The following is a 23,641-nucleotide window of genomic DNA, read 5'->3' on the forward strand; positions in this document are numbered from 1 at the left end:
GATATACAGCTTTGCAGAATATTCTGGCAGTGTGAACTGTGCGAAGGCCATTTATAGTGAAGAATAATAGTACAGAATTGTGAGCACAAAAGCTGTAAAATCAGGAAAATCCCCCCCAGCAAGACCCCTGCTTGCAACACTGTGAGGCAAAGAGGTGAGAAAGGGCTTCTAAACCCAAACAGAAAATGGGAAAAATAAAGGCTTTGTACGTTCCCAAATGTGAGATTCTTGAGGGACAAAGAAAGCAGATCCCCTCTGGTGAGAAGGTTTAACTGCAAAACAGCTCACAGTTATGTGTAGTCCCAGTGTTTGTCTTATGCAAAGAGAGAACTTGCAGCCCAAGAAGGTTTATTTATACTGAGAAAAGACTGAGCATAAGTCCACAGTAAAAAAGTAATTTTTCTTCTTGGGAATACAAATTATTTGTGAAGATATTGATAACTTAGTGCTTACATGCTTACAGCAAAGGTAGATTTTGCACAGATAATATGGGTGATATATTTATTATTTTTACATGTGTAAATGTAAACAAGATGTAAGAATGTCTGTTCTAAATACAAGCAAACTTTATTTTAAGAGTCATGTTAGTTAAGTGATGTTCAAATAGATTTTTTTCTTAAGGAAGGAGAGAGGACTGGCTTTATAGTCAGGTAAAATAGATGCTCCCTCCCCATGAAGAGGCTTGAGGTGTCAAGAAAGAAAATGCTAAGAAAATGCTGAGGTTCCTTAGCAATTCTTTCCTAAGTTAGACTTGTCTCAGCAGGTATACAGGTAGTACTCTGCTGGATCTAGCAGTAGAGATGGATTCAGGAAAATAAATCAAGCTGTGGTTTTGAACACCTTAAGCTTCCCTGCTGTGCAGACCTGGAGTTTGAGTTGAGCAGTATTTCTACAGAGAAGTGCTCGAGGCACTTAAAAGGTGGAGAGCTTCACTTATACTTGAGCAGATGGTCCCAAGAAGGCCCATCACAGGGAAGAGGTGATTGAATTGGTGGTTGTTTCATTTGACAAGGAAAAGCTATTGGGGGATCTGTATTTCTACTTGAGATGTTAATTTGATTTTATGTTCTGTTTCTAATTCCATCTTATTTTTTTACACAGTAAAGATATTGTGATTAATGAAAAATGAATGATCAAATGAAAAGGCAGTATGTTCTTCCTTTGTTCAAGGCTGAACATGATCAGAAACACTACCGATCTGACTGAACAATTATAGTACAAAAATCACAACATTGATTACTTCAGAAATGTAATTTTGCGTTTGGACTGTGATCTGACTGATTGTGGTTTAGTTGACTGAAGTTGTCTGCAGCATAATTCAGTTATTTGATTGCCCCCCATGTGTATGGTTAAGCCACCTGGTCTTGTGCTGTTCTTTCTTTTTTCACTCTTAATTAGGGTATGTTCCATCCTATAGTTCGTTCTCTCGTTCCTGTTTATGATTTCCAGTTTAGCAGCATAATAATAAACAATTTATTTTGTTGCTTCTCATTATGTGACTGAAAACAGTTCTTGAGACGTGTTACTTCAAATAAAATTGATCAAAGATGTTATTGTACCTCCTTCACCCACAGGAGCACTAAATGCTATGTGAACCTTATGTTAAAAACTTTTCCAGGACATAATTGTTATGCTTGTGTTCTGGTTCGTGCTCCTTAGGTTTTGGTTTCATTTATTTTAGCAAGTGGTTTTTTTTTAAACATTCCCATTTGCAACGTGAATTTTATTTTGTTGAAATGTTGGATTTTATCACTGTGCCTGTGGCCTGTCTACACGTGACGCTGTTTCAGTGACATGCATTGATCAGCCCAGTTCTGCTACAGGTAACACTTCTGCTCAAAGCATCTGCCAATGTTAGCAGTCGATCAAGCAGCTGGTGTTGCTAGAAGATCATTTTAGTTCACCCTCCAGGATGACAAGAATTCTTGGCTGCCATGCAAACAGACAAGGCTTTGCTGTTAGTGCATTCTAGATCCCAGAGGTTTTTTTTGCTTTCAATTTTTTAATCCAGTAGAATTTTTTGTCAAAATTAGCTAGCTGTGAGTGTACATTAGCAAAACTGTATCTAAAATGTAGATTAGTTTTTAGGCTCCCTATGTATTTTCTTAATGCTTGAAAAAAACAAATTCCATGTGCAAATAGTCTGAGTCATTTTGCAATGGACAAGCTGTTATTTATGTATTAACATTTCCTGAAGAGGCTGTTTCTATAGAACATCAGGAAGCAGCCATAAAAATGAATATGGGAAAAAACTGGGACAGAAACAAGTAGATGCATGTTGCAATTGGCTGTGCAGAAATATTCCATAGCAAAAGGTAGGATCACATGCAGAACAAATCACTTGCTTTTGTGAGTTGGCAGAAAATATAATTAAAATAAAGAAGTGACATCTTATGTGACAGAACCTGAGTAGGCAGCACAGCATTTATCACCTCCTGTTCACTAGCTTTTCTCTTTTAAAATTAGTGAGATTTATCTTATATGACGCCTACTCATGGTCTTGTTGGCATGAACGAAAACAGAAAAAGAAATGTAGTGATGTCAAATAACACCATGAGTTACTGCAGCCAAGGAGATGGAACATATTTGTCCCTGATGCTATGAAAAAGAACTGTACAAGGGTGGATACAGGTCTGAAAGTGTATTACTTCCTGGTGTGGTTTTTTGTTTGTTTGTTTGTTTGTTTGTTTTTGTTTGGTTGTTATTTTTGTTTGTGTGTGTGTGGTGCTTATAAATTCTACTTCTATCTAGGGAAAGCTATATATTGAGCTATTTTCTACAAAATTAGGTTTGCACTGAAATCTTGATTTCAGCTGTGTAAATTTGAAGTTATTCTGTCAGAGTCAATGGAGTCATTCTGGGTTTATACATGTAAGCCTGTAATCAGAATATGTCAGTGAGCAGGAAGATGACACACATGAAGATCAGTGGTTGATGCTGCTGTTTTTCTTTCAGGCTGAACATTTTGACATCTTGCTTGCTTGGTTTTCTGTACTGAGTTTTCTGATTCAGCCAGGCTATGGACTGAGACCAATAATATTCTCTATTAGGAGACATGGAATTAGGGAGATTTCTGAAAACAAAACCAAACCAAATCAAACCTAAACACAGTTTAATTTTAGAAGACTCAAACAATGAAGTACTTGGAATTCTGAATGACATGACTTTAAAAGATAAATGAAGGAGTGCCATCACAGAAACCTGCATGAAAGTGGAGGAGCAGAGCAGGGAAGATTACTTATTTTAATAATATATTTATTAAACCAGAGCTTGTTAAAGAGCTCAAGTGAAACTACATAGATTGAGTGGAAGGAGTGGAAGCATAATCCGTAGGGTAACTACATACATGGGTTTAAAATCCTACTTTTAGGAAGGGGGTGATATGAGAGAAAAGGGTGACCAATATTTAGATTTTACTTTTTATGTTGTTGCTGATGAATCATTTTCCAGTACCCACACTTGAAGAATGCCTCTAAATATACCCCTGAAGTGCATGGAAGCACATACTTAATTACAACATGATATAAATGCAGCAGTGCCCTCCTGGGCAGATGAGGTGGAGACCAATATCCCTTCCCCTCCCACTGTCCTTAAGTTGCTGGTTACCCCCTAAAGCAGAGGCAACCATTGCCTGCAGCCCAGTGAGAATAAGATCAGTTCTTCTCCCTTACTCCTCTCCTACCCGGTTCACCCACAGCATCTGACCTGCAGTTGTTTGGAAACAAACACATCAAATCTGTTCTTGAATTTGTATGAGCTTCGCGGGGCCCTTATATGGAAAGCGATGGCTTGGGCGGTATGTGGGTTGTTCTTTTTCAATCTTTTTTTACTCCAGCAACAAATATCTGTGGTGTGAGTGTGCTCAGTTTGTCTGCATACAGTATGATGTACTGCACATTGTGTTCTTTGGTATTTCAGTAAAGAGTTTGCATTACACAGGTCTAGAAGAAAGGAAGGTACATGAATACAGCAATGTACCTTGTACAACACCTCAGTGCACATTCCACTGTGTAAAAAGAAAGCAGCTGAGGTGACAGGCTCAGTGTTGAGGAGTTAACTGTGTGATTTCACTCTGCACTGGGTACAATGAGAGTTTCAGATGACTGATGACTGCTCTGCTGTGCAATTCCATTACCTTTTGCTCATTACCTTGCCTGTCTTTTCTACTTATTAAGAGAGCCATCCTCAGATCATCCGTGATTTGGTAGTAGCACCTCGCAGCCTTGAAAGTAAATCTCATAAAAGTGGAGTAAACCACCTGTGGTTGTTTGCTAGTTATCAAGATATTTTAGGACATTAAACAACAAACTGGGTTGATATAACACAGTTGCAAAATGTGTAGGACGCTTATCACAAAGTTTAAGATGGCTGAATGTCCAGTAAGATCTGCTATACAGAAGTGCATATGGGTCTCCTTAGCAGTGGTCTGAGTGCTTTATGTATAGATCCATGGCACACAGAACTGCTGCTTTCCTGCAGGTTACCAGTCTTATAGTCACTCACATTCATTTGTGTTTTCATGATCAAGGTATTTGTAGAAACAACTGATTTGCCAAAAAAAAGAACAAAGGAAGAGAAGGGGAGAGGAAAGGAGAGAAAAGAAAAAAAGAAAAGAAAAAGAAAAGAAAAAGAAGAAAAGAGAAGAAAAGAGAAAAAAGAAGACAAGAAAAAGAAAAAGAAAAAGAGAAAAATATTTGCAACTGCAAGTTATTAACTGACACTTCTCATTTACGCAGTGTCACTTAAAACCAAATATTTAGACTCCAAATCAGGATAATGAAAAAACATTTTCAGAAGTGTGATGGAGCTTCTGTCTAATTGACACTTGTATTTCCCTGCAGCTGAGGAGGATAAATTTTCACAGAAGTATGAACAAGTTAACAGCCCAAGTACCTGCAGCCTTGACATACTTTGTGTGAACCATATTTAAATCAGGAATGTCCTTCAACTTCTTGCTAAATTCTCTGGTTTTGCTAATAAGGAGATAGGTGAATACATAGTTTGTCACCTAGCAACCTCAGATGAGTGCTCTGAACAGTTTTGAATGAATAGTTGCTGACAGATTCTTAAAAATATTTTTTTTGTTTAGTTTTGTTTGTGCAAGTGGAAGGTGTAGACCCCCGTATGTGCTTGTGTGAAATGATAAAAAGGCAACTGAAGGGAGAGCGAAACAGAAAAGGAAATAAAAATGGAATCATACAGTGTAATTGGCATGCATATATATAGAAATTTTGTTTCTATTCTTTTAAGTTGGCTCTGCATAAATTTGCATGACATACCTCAAGTTCCTTGTCTGTTCCATGGCATGCCAGTCAAATTCTTTCCTACAGAAGAAATGGGAACATAGATCCCCTGGTATGTCAAACAACACCCCCCACCATCCTGCAAGGTAAAAAAATTATTTCAGGGACTCATTATTTGCTTATGGTATGTTGTAAGATTGTTAATTCTTGCCTGCATTAGACTTTACCCTTGGATCTTAGACTTAAATATAATAGCAACTGGTAGCAATAATTGAAATTGCATTGATGACAGCAGCTGGGTGGATGAGACAAGGGTCAACATGGTCAGCTGCAATCAGGATGAAGGGGGGCGGCTGCGGGCAATGGCAGCTTTTATATCATGTTCTCTGAACAGCACTTACAGGGAGGGATCTACAGCCCCTTCAGCTTGTCTAGTAAAGTTGCACCTGGACAGGGGAGGGTCACTGTTAGCCCAGAGCAGGTTGGCATCCTATAGCGTTTTAAAACCCTGTAAGCCTTTGTTGACTAGGTTTCCTTAATACTCTTCCTACAATGACCAGCCCAATGATGCAAAGCACCTACATGACCGCTTCAACAAACCACCAGTGATTCCCTTTCCAAAGAGCAGTTTCTTGGTGATAAAATTAATGGAGCAGCTTTACATGGTCCTGCTGTCAGCTTACATGTCACGGGATGTTCCTATGAGAAAAGGAGCATGGTCATACCATAACCAACTTCTGTTTGTACCTGACTACAGGAAAAGTTTGACAGACTGCATTATTAAATTAGAGGGAGGTCTTATTCTGAGTCAGCTCTATGAGGGCATGATTTTGGATGATTGTGTCCAGCAATGAGGAAGGTTGATTTCTTTAGGAACCAAAAGCAGCTGATTTCCCCAAACTAAAAAGCCAAAATTATTGCAACAGCTATTTATTTTTGTAAATGGAGGGACTTCTTTCATTCATTTGATAATTATTTAAAGCACATTATTTTTGTTCAGCATAGGCACTTTAAAGACAGAATTACTGAATGCTTCTGAGTTCTTTAAAAGCCTTCTTGGATTTTTCTTTCAGCTTCCAATGATTTGTTTAAAAAATAAGAAACACATTGTCATGATGAAGCCCACAGTATGAAGCATAAACTGAAAGACACAGGAAATTTTTATAGAAAGTGTGAGAGAGGTTGGGTGAGTTGGTTAACAGCAAGCTGCCATTAATATCTTTTAGCTCACTGTCTCTGGGATTATCCTTATTGCAAGATAGTGATTGTTTTTATTTAGTTAATTTAATAATTGAATAAACTAGTTGTCAGTTGGCTTCAGTTTATGCCCCTATCTGAAAAGGCCACTCTGCAGGCTGTTCACATATTTATTGCAAGCTGCATGTGTGTAACTGCTGGCTCTTCTAATGGTGTTGCTGCTTGCGTGTGTGTGAGGGGCTGTGTGTGGCTGTGCAGGTCAGGGTCCTTGAGCACAGAAGCAGGAGCATCCCTCTGACCCACAGGGAAGGCACAAGTGAGCTCAGGCAACAGTCATTGCGACGTGCAGACAGGGTCTCCCTAGAGCTCACATGGGGCTTTAGGGCTGCTGGAACACTGGTCCCAGAGTGTGGCAGTAGCCTAAGAACGTCTGAGGTTTGGGACAAAGTCATGGGGTGAAACCCGGTGACCCCTTATGGCATGTTTGCTACCATCATGAACTTGCATGAGAACCTCATTTTCATTGGAGGGAGGAAAAAGTTTGGTGAGTTTGTGGCAACTAATGGGAGGTAAAATCTCAGCGATGCTTAGGCAGTTTACAAAAGTCTCTTAGTAAAATTATCAAAATAAAAATATACTTTCTGTAGAGGCAGAAAAAGCTTATGTCAAAGTTCATCTCCGAAGTTGCTAACCAGGTCCTTTAATATGCTGGAGACTGATAATTTCTTCTGAAAATTATTCTGGAACTTTCTAATGTACATTTTAAGGCCTAATCAATTACTATCACATAACACAGCGTGTGCCTGACATTACTGAGTTGTTACATTTAATCTAAGAAACTAGTAACAGGGTGCCTGTAACTGATTGATATGAAGAGTGGAAAATGTAAATGGCAAGCAAGGTAGTGTGGTCATTTAAAACATTACTTTATGCTGAAATATATTTATATTTCCATGTAAATGTGAAAAGAAGCAAATATGTAACAGTGAGAAGCTAAGTATTTCAAGATGTCTGGTATAATAATTTCGTGCTGTCTTTTGGGTGAGGAAACAATGATGGATCATGTTCATTCTTTTCAAGTTTTGTATTTTTAATGCCCACTTTACATTTTTAATTTTATTTTTCCATATTTATGTTGTTGTTATTTTGTAAGTGCCCAATTTCAGATTTCCACTAATTCTGTTCCATTATTTCAGAGTTTTCTAGTTATTTTAGATTTTTCTCTTTGTTTTCCTCCTCTCTTGATACTTTCAGAAGAGAACTGGACTTTCATAAGCTAACAGGTCTCTGTGCAACATCAGGTTTTTCTACATTATTTTCCTGCTTGTTTACTCATGCAGGCTGCAGTCAGAATTTCCATCACGGCCATTAAATAGTATGTTGTCAGAGACAATGTGTTGGTAGTACATTGTGCTCATGTGTGTATGGATGTGGGTATACTATACTATACTCAAGGCGGGGGCTTCAGTCCTCCAGGTTGAGAGAACCCCCAGTAGCAGCCAGTGAAAGCATTGCTAAGTATCTTATGCAGTATGACATTGCATGACATTTTCCTGTGTGAAAAGCATATGAAATGTTACATTTTTTCACTCAGGCTCAACTTTGGTCATCTGCTTAGATGCTGAGCTGCTCAAGCTGCCTGGATGTTAGAAAACTACTGATTGCATATTAAGGTATCATGCCTGTGCAGTTGGTTTGCTCTTGTACAGTGTTTTTCTGTGCCATTTTCATGTATCTGACCAGCCCCACTCTCTGAGAAAGGAACACGAAGCCTCTTTATCAGGGCAGTTTCTTGCTGTGTGGTTGGAGCTGCACCTATATAGAAGTGAGCTTATGGTGTCCAAAATCCTTCTCGTGTCTGTAGTAGTGGTGTAGCATTTCTGAATCTTGTCTGCGTGTCCTTTATCCAAGCTATGACTGGTACTTATCATCTTCTCCTTTTCCTGCATGCCAACTAATTAATCTCTGAAATCTGTCTCCTCAACATGTGAAAATCCTTCAGTTGCTAATCCAGCAAAGAAGCTAAGTGTATTTTTAGAAATCCAAGGATCTTAGTTGTTTCACCAGTGGATTTAAATTTTCAAAAGCTAGCTGTTGTCTATATTGAATTATGTGACTAAGTCTTCCTCTTCATGAAACACAATGCTGAATATTCATTTTTATCCATATAATGTGGAAATAGTGTTAATCCACTAATTTGACAGTTATACAATGATAAAAATTGTAGAAAATAAGTCCTCAGTATTCAGGTCTTAGCAACAGGCAGCAAGGTAAGATATTAGTTCTTTGAAGCATGATAGGCATTTGAGTGCAAGAATGGCTGTACTGACTCAGACCAGAGGTCCACCTAGCCAAGTCCCCTGTCTTTAACAGCAACTAATAGAAAACAGAGAAAGTGCAAAAAAAGAGCATATTCCCCTGGGTAGGCCCACTGAGCTTCCATGTTAGATATTTCTTGAGGTAGATATTTCTTGATCTAGAGTGTCTTTTCTTGCCCAGTAACCCTTTGTGGGTTTTTTTCCATCCAAAAATGTGTCTAAAATTTTGTTGAATGCATCTAAACCTTCCTGTACACAACACCCAGACACAATGTGTTCTGAAATTGAACTACATATCATTCAAAAAACTACCTCCTTTTTCTTGGACCTATCCTCTGGACTTTTTACTTGATGACTCGACTTTTTAAATTATGATTTTGTAGACCTCTGTCACATCCTCCTTTGATTTTGGTCTTTCAAGCTGAAGACTTCTAGTCTATTTACTGTATTTTTGTCCAAATGCTGTTTCTGTCTTGAGTGGTATTTATCTCTCTGCATCCTTCTCTGTACCTGTTCTACTGTATGTTTCTGAAAACAGCACATAGTTGTGAACAAAGATTTTTCATTCATACACAAAGTGATTCCTCTTCATTCTAATGAGGACATGTGCTTTTTCCTCTTTGTGGCTGTCATGTATTTTGCATGAATAAGTTTGAATGTTAATCTTTCCTGCCTTTTATAACTATATTTATTGTCTATTTGGTTTATTTGTATCTATAATAGTTCTTGGTAGATTGTCATGGCATTTTTGAGAAAGGGAATCTTCTCGCATTTCTGTGACTGTTTTTCAAGCTGTTTGTGTGCCTGGATTCACCAATGCTGAGCCAGAGTTTAGTATTACATTCAGAGTGTGTATGAGCCATAATCAACGATTTTAAGCTGCAATTAAGAATGGTCCATTGAGTCCATTAAAAAGAAACAAACACAAAATGGAGGATAGAAATACTATAAAATTACATTGCTTCACTGAGCGGGCAAGGAAGCTTATTGCTGAAAAAGAGCTAATGGATGTACATTAGCAAACAGGTAAGTGCCCAGGAGATAATGAATAAAGAATTTTAGACTTTTCTTGGCAACATGGATATTTTTTGTAATGACTAGTAGTAATCACTTCTTAGTATGGAGAGGGAGCTAGCAGCAATATTTGACTTCGTTTCTGTTTTGTGGTTTGCAATGGTTGTTACAGAATAATCATAATTCAGACTGGATCAAAGATAAGTTTAATGAACTAGGGACTTCATTAACATTTTGCATTCCTTATCTCACCACTGGATTAAAAGAACTTTCATGTTATTTGAGAAGAAAATGTGTCGGCCCTCCATAGGACATCCTTGGAATCCCAGTTGGACTTGGTACCATAGGGCTAAGATTATACAAAGCAACAACAATCTTCATGCCTTCCACTTTGCCTACATCTCCACTTCAAGAAAATTTAATGTTTCACAGATTTGTGCTTGGCTGCACAAACTGGTTTACATTTTTATCCTTTTGTGTATGTGTGTGTGTGTGTGTACTCTGCTGGGTTTAAATGTGCTTTGAATTTTCCTTCTCTTACCCCCTTGTAATAATAAAATTCAAGTGCTATAGGTATGTGTGTGTATATATATATGTATGCTGCTTCTTTTTGCTTGAGAGCTTAAATAGTAGAAAATATTTTGTTCTGTTTCTTCTGTCAGGAAATGGCTGTTGGTTTTGCTTTGCAGTCCAGCCTGATTTACACTGCTGTGCAATGGTGACTAGAGGGAATGGGAGGGTCCCAGGAGAGCCCTGGGAGACCAGGCTCATTTTGCCATTGTTGACAGAGGAAGAGGCAGGATTAGGATGGAAACTGCTGTTTCTGAGCAATGATGTACAAAGCAGCTCTTCAGGAGTAGTTGCTACTCAGTATTTACCCGTCGACCCTTGATGGCAGAGGCAGCAGTCAGTCTGGCTTTCTGGAGCTCTGCTGGAGGCAAAGTAGAACCAATGATGATCCTTTTTCACCTTCTACAACCTCTTACCTTATGTGAGGCCTCAAGTTGTCTACAGCTCAACCCTGCAACACCTTATCAGAATACAAGTATTGCACTTTGCTGCCCTCCTCCATCCAATGTAGATCACCTGAAAATTAGAGGCAAGTCAGGTACAGGACTGTTAGTGAGGGAAAGCACATTTTGTGAAGTTTCTAATCAAAAATATAATGATCTCATGGAAACTGATAACATACTCTGTACTTCTGTAGGACTTTAAAAGACAAACATCAAACTACTGCATTTCATACACTTGTTTGGGTGAAGAAAAGTGAACTAAGTGATTGGATGGCTGTAGAAAAGATGCTTTAATGCCAGTTGACAGTGGGAATTAGCTATGAAATTGCTCAAAGGACTGGAGTTTAGTTACACAAACTTAAAATTAGAAGAACATTCTGTACTGTATGAAGAAAAACATATCTGTAACATTTGGTACAAGCTAACATTAGTCAGGGTAATTAAATTAAATGTTTTTTAAAGATTAATAGATGCTTTACTTCAAGTGCTTTAGCAAGCATGGAAACAGGGGGAAAAGAGTATTTGCCTTACCACATTTTCTTCTTTCATGCGTATGTTAATTTGCCAGTATCAGAGAAGTGGTTAGCTGGGTGTATTCTCTTGATCTCAGGTAGTTTTCAAAAGTAAATTACTGCCCTAGGAAGATAAACCCCATTTCTGAAAGCTGTATAAGAATTTAAAAATAGAACTGATGGCAGAAAGATTTTCAGTTCCAAGAGAAGTATTGATTGGTTGTTTACCTTGGAAATCATCAGGAAGATCAGAAAAGACAGGAAAGGAAAGGAAAGGAAAGGAAAGGAAAGGAAAGGAAAGGAAAGGAAAGGAAAGGAAAGGAAAGGAAAGGGGAAAGGAAAGAGAAAGGAAAGGAAAGGAAAGGGGAAAGGAAAGGAAAGGAAAGGAAAGGAAAGGAAAGAGGAAAGGAAAGGAAAGAGGAAAGGAAAGAGGAAAGGAAAGAGAAAGGAAAGGAAAGGAAAGGGAAAGGGAAAGGGAAAAGGAAAAGGGAAAGGGAAGGAAAGGGAAAAGGAAAAGGGAAAGGGAAGGAAAGGGAAAAGAGAAAAAGGGAAAAAGGGAAAAGGGAAAAGGAAAAAGGAAAAGGAAAGGGAAAGGAAAATAAAAGGGAAAAGGGAAAAGGGAAAAGAGAAAGGAAAAGGGGAGAGGAGAGGAGAGGAGAGGAGAGGAGAGGAGAGGAGAGGAGAGGAGAGGAGAGGAGAGGAGAGGAGAGAGAGAGAAAGGAAAGGAAAGGAAAGGAAAGGAAAGGAAAGGAAAGGAAAGGAAAGGAAAGGAAAGGAAAGGAAAGGAAAGGAAAGGAAAGGAAAGGAAAGGAAAGGAAAGGAAAGGAAAGGAAAGGAAAGGAAAGGAAAGGAAAGGAAAGGAAGAAAGGAAAGGAAACCCACAACCCTCCCCCATGCTATTTGCAGAAGATGGACATTTTGCGTTGCAAGGTAAATACTAGACACCTCCACATAAGGAGAAATGAAAGAGAAGTTGTAGAAAGCTATTTTTCTGTATTTTCTGCTTTCCATGGACTTGGAAAGTCAAGAACCCATCAAAACGTTGAGGCCACCAGGAATGGTGTCACACCTGCTTGGTCAGCCTGCCGCCTGAGAATGGAACCATGACTGAGATAGGTGAGGCAATCCTTCAGTCAGTTTTGGAAAATGGGCATTTAGGTACCTTTTGGAATCTTCAGTATCTGTGTTCTCTGTGCAGCCAAGCAGGACTCTGCAGCTCCTTGATAAAACGCCTATGAGCCAGCCAGCTCACACCAAATCCCCAGCGTAACAGTCAGCACAGTTACAATGAAAGCAATAAGGTAACCTGCACTGGTAAGCATGTGGCCCATGCTGCATGTAAGGTAAATCAGTTTCTCTGCTGTTTCATTTTGTTATTTTAAATTGTGGCTGTATTTTTTCTTAGTTCTTATTTTTATGAAAACATTGTGTAAATATAATAGCTTTGTGATCATCTGCATTTCGAAAATGCTGAAAAATAATTTAGTCTTTGTGTGACTGAAGGGTCTTACACTCACTCTGTCAGCTCTTGTGGTAGCGTCACTTCAGCTCTTGCCTCATAAAATCACCTGATTACATGAACACTGAAAACTGTGATATCTCATTACACAGCATTGAGTATTCCTCTAAGCCACATGGTAATTTGCCTTGTCTTTCCTTTTACTTAGGAGCTTGTACTATGCCAGAAAACCCCCAATGCAAAGTATTTCACATGGAATTTGGAGACGCGAGATAGCAGACGGACCTTGTATCATTCTCTCTTCAGGTGTTTGTAGGAGCCAAGCACCAGCTAGCCCACAGTATAGCAGAAGTATGTGATATTTATTCATGTAGTTACATAAGAAGAAAAATTTCTGCTCTACAAAATTTACTATTTAATTTAGAACAGTAACAGTATGAATACTGACAATAGGCCATGCTAGATAAGATGGGGTGATTGTGTTAGTGTTCCTGAAAGTAATTTTATTAAAAGAAATGGATCTTACAATTAATTTTCCATTATGTGGCTTTTTTTTTTTTTTTTTTTTTTTTTTTTTAGAAGAAGAAGAAGAAAAAAGGCAATTATTTTTTACCTTTCTTTTTTTTTAGTGGGCAGGCAAGAGAGTAACAGTAGATTGTGCTATGGTAGAAGTGAGCAGAGCTTGTTTACTGGAAGAATTAAGTTACAGGGTAATCAAGCCAAACTACAGAACTCATCCTGCCCAGTTCTGGTAAATGTTCATGCAAATTTAACCTTGCAACTGCACAATGAAACACAGTTTTCTTGAAGGCACAGTTTCCCTGAATGCATAGTTTCCCCCAGTGTAGTGGAACTTGTTATCACGCAACCCAGTTTTGTAAGTGAAAAGTCTTTGTATTTGAAGTATTGCATGCATGTTGTTAGGGGGTGAGTTAACAATTTTCATACTTGGTTGTCTAAGAGTACACTGATGAGTTCAGAAAGGAGTCAGGAGAGGTGTGTGCAGCAGTCTTGTTATAAGGGCAGCTTAAAAGATCAAGTTTTCCAGCCCAGAGAGTCAACTAGAAAGCAAAAAAAATACATCGTTTGAGACTGAAAGAGCAAAATCGCAAAACAGAGAAGTAGTTTTTTGGACAGTGAGTACTGGCGAGAAAAAGCAGGTATTTAGTTAGTAAGCACAAGTCTATGAGAAAATGTAGGAACTGCCAGTAGAAGTTGCAAAGAGATGAATCAGTGTCAGCTAATGAATACCTGCAGATATCATCTCTATCCTATATTTAAAATCATTTCACCTTAGTAGAAAGTCTGTGTGGATCTTGAAAAGATTTTTATGTGGGCAGTTCTGAGAGTGAGATTGAAGTTGTATGCCCCTTACCTGACACTATATAAGGCTAATCACTAAAAGAAGTTGATATCTCTCTCATAATTTTGGAAATTAACATTTTTATTCTAACAGTTTTCAGAAGGATTTTAGAAAGAAATGTTGATGTGAGTGTGTAAGTTCACACAAATAAAAACCTGATCAGTATTTGATAATGACAAATAAAAAAAGTCAGACGAGTTTTCACAGAAAAACAGAAAATTATGGTAACAGAACTGCATCTTTTAAAATTGCAGTGCACTTCTAAAGGGAGGAGTTTTAATGAACCAGTGAAGTGAGTGTGACTGTCTGAAGATTTTTGAGACCTGTGAATGTAAAGCTGCTTCTGGACTTGATTGCACTCTTGCTGCGTTCTATAAATTTATTTTCTCATTGAGAGCCAAGAGGTGGGGGAAAACCCCATTTGTTAAAAATTATTATTATGGAGAATCAGAAATGAGTACTCATTACTGAACTCTAGGAGAAGATTAGTCAGCATACGGCTGTTTTTGACCTTGAAATGCAAAGAAGACACGGGGCTGTGTGGGAGTCAGGGAGAACTATCATGACTTCACTGACATCCACCTACTCTTGTAGATGCATTTTAGATGTGCATTCTGTCTTACTTTGGAAATGCTGAGGTTTAATCTGGCAAGCAGCTAAACACCACACACAGCTGTTCACTCACCTTCTGCCCTCACTGGTGTGGGGGAGAGAATTGGAAAAAGGGTAAGCCTCATACGTTAAGATAAAGACCATTTGTTAGGACAGAAAGGGGAAAAAAAAAAAAAAAAAGAATATATAAACCAAGTGATCCATAATGCAGTTACTCACCACTTGTCAACTGATACCCAGCCAGCTCCTGAGCAGCAGTCCCTTGGCTAACTTTTCCCTAATTTATATACTGAGCATGACATGACACAGTATAGAATATCCCTTTGGCCAGTTGGGGTCAGCTGCCTTGGCTGTTGTGTCTCCCATCTTCTGTATCTCCAGTCTCCTCAATGAAGTCCTTCATTGGTATAAACATTGGTTAACGACAAACAAAACATCAGTGTATTATCAACATTCTTCTCATACTAAATCCAAACCACAGCACTATACCAGCTACTAGGAAGAATATTAATGCTATCCCCACTGAAATCAGGCCAAGAAATCAATATTTTTGGTGGCCTCCTTCCTTAAAATGCAGTTAAATTGCTCTACAGGGAGGGGTTATGCTATGAAGAGCAAATAGGATGCTTATAAGACCATTTGTGTTACACAGCAGTTGAGAGGCAGAAAAATACCTATGTCAATTAATATGAGTTTATCAAAGATCTAATGAGTGACTGTGACATTGATTTTAATATGCAAATTAAGGTACATGTGTTTAGTGTCAGGAGAGAAGAATGACAATGAGAATCAGTGATGATTAAAAATCCTGTGTTATATGGCTGGGAAGAAAAGGTATACTGTTCTCTATGATAGGTATGGCTGACAGAAAATGTGTAAGCAGCACAAATGAAGAAGAAAGATAAATGCTGTAGGTTTTGAAGAGGAATGAGGCATAGTATGAATGTAAAAAGAAAAATGTAAGAATTGTTGTCTTTAGACTAACATATATGATACTGGTCTGTGAATAAAATAAGCTTAGTATAAGGTATCTGTAGCCTCATTACATTCTATAGAAATCAATATTCAAGTGACAGAATAAGTCACATTGCAAAAAAATTGCCTTTTAATTTTCCATTTTATGTACTGTAACTATTCACAAAAATGTTATTGGTTCATATTAGAATTTAGATCTATTTCCTATGGTGATCTGAATTTATTATGCTGCCCTGTAAGTTTGCAAAGTATGAATTGCTGTAAAGTCAAATTGAATTTGATTGCTTTCAAATATCTCAAAAAGCAGGAATGTTGGAAATTATATTTTTTCTGTGATACTAACAGGATTTATATTGAGGAGTTTTAAGCAAATATATGTAAATGTCTTTTATGACATCATAAATGAAATACATAAAGCATTGGTGTTCAGTGTAGGTTAATTAAGGTTAATCTGGATCATTGTTTAGCCTTTACCCTTCTGCAGAGTGGAGCAGAGACTTGCACATTCTACGATGGGACAGTCCTTATGCTCAGGATTGCAAAGACTGTGCATGTTCCTTGCAGCAAGTCACTGAAATGGCTGGCAACACCTTGTTCTCAACAAGCTGGGCATTTGTATATGGCAGGCTTGATTTCCTACTCCTTCAGGAGTCAAGGACATAGACATCACCACCAGGACAACTGGGAAGTCAGGTGAGACAGAACACTTTTATTCCCTCCTGCGGGACACTGTGACTACAGAACTTATTGCAGTTTGTGGCCTAATACCACAGTCTCTTCCTGAGAAAGTCCTCTGCACATTTGCTGGACAGATGGTGATTTCTACAGTCAGAGTGATGATTTCAGTTAGGATATTTCCACAGATGTTTGTGGGTAATGCAGAATATGTTGTACTTTTCATGAGACTTTTATATTATTGGGTAAAAATTGCCTTAACTGTTTGCAGGGTGAGAGCAGAAATATTTCTTTTAAAGGTTTTAAAGACTCATCTGACATATTGTTCTAGAAAAAAACAATCACAGGGAAATTTCATGTCAAAGCTAGTATGAGGAACATCTGTATTTAGACTGTGTGTTTTGAACTAATTTATCATTATTTTCTATAAAGTATGTGTGTTAGTGATGGGCTGTCCATCCCTAACACATTGCTTCCCATTTAACATATCCCAGATTTATAGCTTCCTTTTCTACTTTTTATGCCACCAGGGGGGCAGTGCATATTCCATGGCATGCCTTTAATTAATTAGTCTTTTTCCATCCTATTTGGGGCAGACAGAGGAATTTAATGTATTATTACTAACTAATGAGCAGATTCTAATTTCTGATGATTAAATTTTCAAAAGTAATTTGAAATATAGATTGTACATCCTTCACAGGAAGACATCATCAAATGGACTTCATTAATTAATCAGCAACATTCAGTGCATAGCATGGCTATGCAGGTGCTAGAGTAAAATAATTGTTATTTGTAATTATTTTTCACATTTTTCATTGTTTCACAGGGAAGTGGCCCAGGGCTTATTTTCTCTGTGATGTTAGCTCCATTTATAACTCAAATCCTATACAGAAAGAAAATGCCTTAACCTTAATATGTGTTAGTACTTCGACATTGAACTGTTAATCTGGATCACTCCAACTGATCTTGCCTCAAGTTAGTACAGCTTATTAGACTGTGTGGATGTGGATTGTATCTACGTTGGTGCTGCAAGTCATATGTTGGGTTCCTGTAATTCCCCGCTTCCCATACAACAAGAAGGACAGACAATTTCTCCCACAATTCATTATTGGAAAAGAAAAAGTTGTGGCTTAGCTAATAGCAGCAAAGAACATTGTTTGTTATCCTTTTAGAAATCTTTGTGCCAGACACAACTGGCCCCTTCTATGGGCTCTGCTCTCTGAGTGCTATTCTTCAGTGCAAAAATGATGAGCTAACTCTTGCAGTGAAGACAGACTCCCTGCCTCATGCTTCCTCTCAGGTCTGAAAAAGTAAAGAACGAAACTTCCTTCTTTCCTTCCTTCCTTGAGGCAGGAGTAGGAGTCAGGACTCCGGTCTCTGTGTTTGGAGGTGCCCAGGGGCTGATACAGCAGAGCTGACCTGCAGCGGGTGAGACATGAAAGCAGGACAGAGCGAGGTCAGACACTTCCTTACTGTGCTGTGACCAAAAGGAAAGACTAAGCTTTACACTATAAAGCTTCATAGAGGAAACAGTCTAGGAGGCTCCTGGAGTGTATGGAAAAGAACTTCCTGACACAGCTGGTCAGTGAGACAACTAGGGAAGGCATCCCACTGGACCTGTTGTTTGTGAATAGAGAAGAACTCATGGGTAATTTGTCACTTGGAGGTCGGCTTTGGCATAGCAATCACAAAATGATTGAGTTTTCTATTCTTGGAGAAGTAAGGAGGCCAGTCAGCAAAATTGCTACTTTGGACTTCCAAAGGGCAGACTTTAATCTGTTTAGGAAGGACTCAGTCCTGAAGGACAAAGGAGTCCAGGAAGTTTGGTGTCTCTTCAAGATGGAAATCTTAGAGACGCAGGAGCAAGCTCTCCCCATGTACTGAAAGACAAACCATCAGGGAATAAAACTGACCTGGCTGAATAGAGAGCTTCAACTGAAACTCAGGAATAAAAGGTGAATTTATAACATTTGGCAGGAGGGACAGGCTGCTTAGGAGAACACAAGGATGCTGTGAAGTTATGCAGGGAGGAAATTAGAAGGGCCAAAGCTCAACTAAAGCTGAGTCTGTCTACTGCTGTAAAAAGGATTAGAAAATGCTTCTATAAATACATCAGCAACAAAAGGAAGGCTAAGGAGAATCTCCACCCTCTGGTGGATGCAGGGGGTGAGCATTGCCTCAGTCTTTAATTAGAACGGTTGTGCTTCAGGTATGCACCCCGCTGAGCTGGAAGACAGGGACAGGGAGCAGAATGTGTCCCCAATAATCCAAGGGGAAATGGTTGGAGACCTGCTACACTACTTAGACATGCATAAGTCTATGGAACCAGATGCCATCCGTCCATGGATACTGAGGGAGCTGGTGGAAGTGATCACTAAGCTACTTTCAATTATTTATCAGCAGTCCGGGCTAACCAGGGAGGTCCAAGTTGACTGAAAGTTGGTGAATGTGATGCCCATCTACAAAAAGGGTCAGAAGGAGGATCTGGAAAACTACAGGCCTGTCAGTCTGAACTCGGTGCCAGGGAAAGTCATGGAACAGATCATTTTGAGTGCTATCACATGACATATACAAGACTAACAAGTGTTCAGGCCCAGTCAGCATGGCTTTATGCAAGGCAGGTCCTGCTAGTCCAACGTGATCTCCTCTATGACAAGGCGACCCACTTGGTGGATGAGGGAGGGGCTGTGGATGTTGTGTGATTAGACTTCAGTAAGGCCTTTGACACTGTTCTCCACAACGTTCTCCTGGAGAAGCTGGCAGCTCATGGCCTGGATGTGTGTACTCTGTGATGGACAAAGAACCGGCTGGAGGGCTGGGCGCAAAGAGTTGTGGTGAATGGAGCCAAATCCAGTTGGCAGCTGGTCATGAGTGGTGTTCCCCAGGGCTCAGTACTGGGGCCACTTCTGTTTAGTATCTTTATCAACAATCTGCATGAAGGGATTGAGTGCACCCTCAGAAAGTTTGTAGATGACACCAGGTTGGGTGGGAGTGTTGATTTGCTGGAGGGTAGGAAGGCCATACAGAGGGATCTGGACAGGCTGGATCACTGAGCTGAGGCCAAATGTATGAGGTTCAACACGACCAAGTGCTGGGTCCTGCACTTGGATCACAGCAACTCCATACAGGCTCAGGGAAGAGTGGATGGAAAGCTGCCCGTCGGGGAAGGACCTCGAGGCGTTGGTTGACAGCCATCTGAACATGAGCTAGCGGTGTGCCCAGGTGGCCAAGAAGGCCAACACGATCCTGGCTTGTATTAACAACAGCGTGGCCAGCAGGACTAGAGAAGTGATTGTCCCCCTGTAACTCAGCACTCATGAGGCTGCACCTTGAATCCTGTGTTCAGTTTTGGGCCCCTCACTACAGGAAGCACATTGAGGTGCTGGAGAGAGTTCAGAGAAGAGCAATGAAGCTGGTGAGGGGTCTGGAGCACAAGTCTGACGAGGAGCAGCTTAGGGAACTGTGGCTGTTTAGCCTGAAGAAAAGGAGGCTGAGGGGGGACCTTGTCGCTATCTACAACTACCTGAAAGGAGGTTGTTACATGGAGGGTGCTGGTCTCTTCTCCTGAGTAGCAACTGATAGGACAAGGGAAAATAGCCTCAAAGTATGTCAGGGAAGGTTTAAATTGAATAATAGGAAAAATTTATTGACAGAAGGTGTTGTTAGGCATTTGAACAGGCTGCCCAGGGAAGTGATGGTGACACCATCCCTGGAAGTGTTTAAAAGATGTATGGATGAGGCTCTTAGGGACATGGTTTAGTGCTAGAGTTAGGTTAGGGTTGGACTCACTGGTCTTAAGGGTCTCTTCCAACCAAAATGTTTCTATGATCGTATGATCATCTCAGATGCCTAATCTGCATGGTCCTTCAGCCTGAAGGACTAAGACCTCAAACTGGCACTGAAATGGTGGCTGAAGCTCATGTCAGTAAAGTTTTGCCTGCTTTGTTGTTTTTCAAGGGTTCTGTTGACACAGAATGCTTCAGGTCCATTTCTAGGGAAGTAGCCACAAGACTGGTAAAGCTCTCTCCGTCCTCTGAAATCCCACTTACTGGGAGGGAACGTCAGCAGCTCAACACGAATTTCGTACTGCTGATTATTCATCTGTGTACCATTGTTGAAAGTCAAATTGTTAGGGATATAAATTAATAAGAAACATGCCGACTAAGAAAAAGCTTGGGATTAGAAGATGTGAGTTTTACTCCTGGCTCTAGATGACTTATAATCAAATAAGGTAAACAAATCTATTGAGAACTAACACAAACTCTCCTCTGAATTTTGTCCAGTTTCGTGACAGTGACAAAGAGATCCCATGGAGATGATAGAGATCACACTTGCAGAAAAGACCAGCATCCTGTGCAGCTCCAAGAGGTGAAGGTGAATGTCGTGATGGGATGTGTGCTGCAGAGAATAGGTTTTAAAGCCTGGAAATGGTTACTTCTTAAAGCAGTCGTTGAAGCACCAGGAGAGACAAGTCCTGAATTATCCTGATCCAGGACTGAGTTCAGAATGTTATTGCTAAATAACCACAATACAATAATTATCACAATACACTCAGATTTAGCCCTTTCCCCACAATAATGCAGAACTACATCCAAATCAAGAAGCTGCTGCCAAGAAATCAAAAGGAACAGCCAAAAGAAAAAAATATTGTTATTACATTTCATTACATTATATTACTATATTACATTACAAAAAATTATTATTGTATTACATTACATTATATATTATTATATTACACCTGTAATATTGTGTCCAGTTCTGGGCCCCTCAGTTCCAGAAGGACAGGGAAATGCTGGAGAGAGCCCAATGCAGGGCAAAAAGATGATTAAGGGAGTGGAGCATCTCCCTTATGAGGAAAGGCTGAGGGAGCTGGGGCTCTTTAGCTTGGAGGAGACTGAGGGGTGATCTCATTAATGTTTACAAATATATAAAGGGTGAGTGTCACGAGGATGGAGCCAGGCTCTTCTTGGTGACAACCAACAATAGGACAAGGGGTAATGGGTTCCAACTGGAATACAAGAGGTTCCACTTAAATTTGAGAAGAAACTTCTTCTCAGTGAGGGTGACAGAGCACTGGAACAGGCTGCCCAGGGGGGTTGTGGAGTCTCCTCTGGAGACATTCAAGACCCACCTGGACACATTCCTGTGTAGCCTCATCTAGGTGTTCCTGGTCCAGCAGGGGGGATTGGACTAGATGATCTTTTGAGGTCCCTTCCAACCCCTAACATTCTGTGATTCTGTAATATTTGTGACATAATATGGAGTTTGCTTAAATATGGTACACTGGAACCTCAGAATAAATGTATTTCAGTTATTGAAAAAAGAAAACTTAGAAAAGCACCACAAATAAGTCTTCAAAGTTAAACATCAGAGTAAGAGAGATTGCTAGAAGTTAAAAAACCTTAAATGAACATCACATTCAAATGGAAAAATAACATAAACAACTTAAATGTAAAATTAAGAAGGAAGGACAAAAAAATATACTTTGGGGAACAATTTTCTTAAGCCATAAAAATTAAAAATATACTTATTCTTCAAACTTATAAGGAAGCCTGCCAGAAAGTCTGTGGGGCCAGTAGATGATCATGGCTTAATAGGAGTTCTCACAGGGAAAAAATGCCAAAAAATTAACCCAATTCTTTTCAGCCTGCATCACCACTGAGAAGATGTTTAAACTAGAGGGCTTTTGTTACATGTATTGGAGTTTAAAACAGTACTTTCTCAAACAATTGTATCAAAAGAATAAGATTTAGAAGAAATAGATGAAGTGAATGCAGACAAATTACCAGAACTTGGTAATTTTTCACTTGGACGTCCTAAGGGAACACAAACAGGAAAATCGAAACTTTCAACTATGCTATGGCATCTGTTGACTAAATCAGTTGTGGTACTAGATGAGAGTGAAATGACAAATATAAATTCAACTTTTAAAAAGGATTTAAGTGGAATGAGGAATTCAGAAAGCTTAAGACAATCTATAAATTTGGTAGTGTGTGAACTGTTAGAAGCCATCCTAGAACTAACAGACACAAGGGTAAGTACAATGTAATGAGAAAGAACCAACACAGCTTTTTAAAGGGGGTTAGTACCTTGCAATTTTATTAGAGTTGTTCGATCATCTCTAAACATACAGAAGAAATAATCCAGTTGATAACTCTGCCAAAAAGCTTTTTGACAAGGCCTTTTCTGAGGGCTCTTAAAGAAATTACATGGTGGTAGGATAGGGGAGAAGTTCCTCTGCATATTAATAACTATTTAAAAGGTAGGAAATGGAAAGTGAGAATAAATGGTCAAAATTCGCAAGGGAGGAGAGTGACAATGAAATTTCTTAGACATCTGTGCTGAGACATTTACTGTTTTAGTAATAAATAATTCTACATTCTATAATTAAAATATGTATATGTGCATATATAATATATATTTATGTATACTCATATCTATATTTTAATAAACAGATGAGAACAGGACATGAAATTTGTATTCTGTATCTAAAAATGCAAAGTAAAACACACAGGAAAACCTATCCTAGCTATATGCCCACAGTGAGAGAATCTAAATCAGCATTCCATTGCCATGTCAGACAGAGCCCAGAGTCACTGGAGATTGTTCTGTAAATACATTGGCTCAGTGCTCCACACTGTTCAAAAAAACAGGCAGAACATTAGGAACTATTAGTAGAGGAAAAAGTGATTTTTACTGTTTTGCTTTCTATGTCACTCTGAATAGTCATAGTTCATCTACACCCAGAGTACATTTGGGGAGGTCTGAGCAGCACTCTCTGCATTTTAAAAAGAGTGTATTGTAACTATAAAATCTGTTATAGTTCTCTCTTGATAGATATATACTGTATCTCTTGCCTATATAAGGTGGTAAGGATTGCTAGGATATAGAAGAGCTCCTGTATAAGGAAAGATTAAATAGTCTGGTGTACATCAGGTAGAAAGGAAGAGGGTTGAGAGAACAGAGGTGGAGTCAGGCAGCAGCTTTCAGTCATCCACGTTTTCATTCAGGGCAGAATTAGTCTTGGAACTCACTCATATCTGTTGAGTCCAAAAGTATAGATGGGTTCAAATAGCGACTGCAAAACAGGTGTATGGAGCCATGCCAGTCAGCAGCTGTGGCTACAGCCTCTGGCTGAGAAAAGGCAAACCCCACAGTCCCACAGCAGGATAACTCCATCGATCAGTACTGCTATGGTCCAAAGCCAGAGGTGTCCTTTCCCCCGCAACCCTGTTTTGCTGGCATAGGTATGCATCTGGT

This window comes from Nesoenas mayeri (assembly GCF_963082525.1).
Source record: "Nesoenas mayeri genome assembly, chromosome: 1".
NCBI classification, from domain to species: domain Eukaryota; kingdom Metazoa; phylum Chordata; class Aves; order Columbiformes; family Columbidae; genus Nesoenas; species Nesoenas mayeri.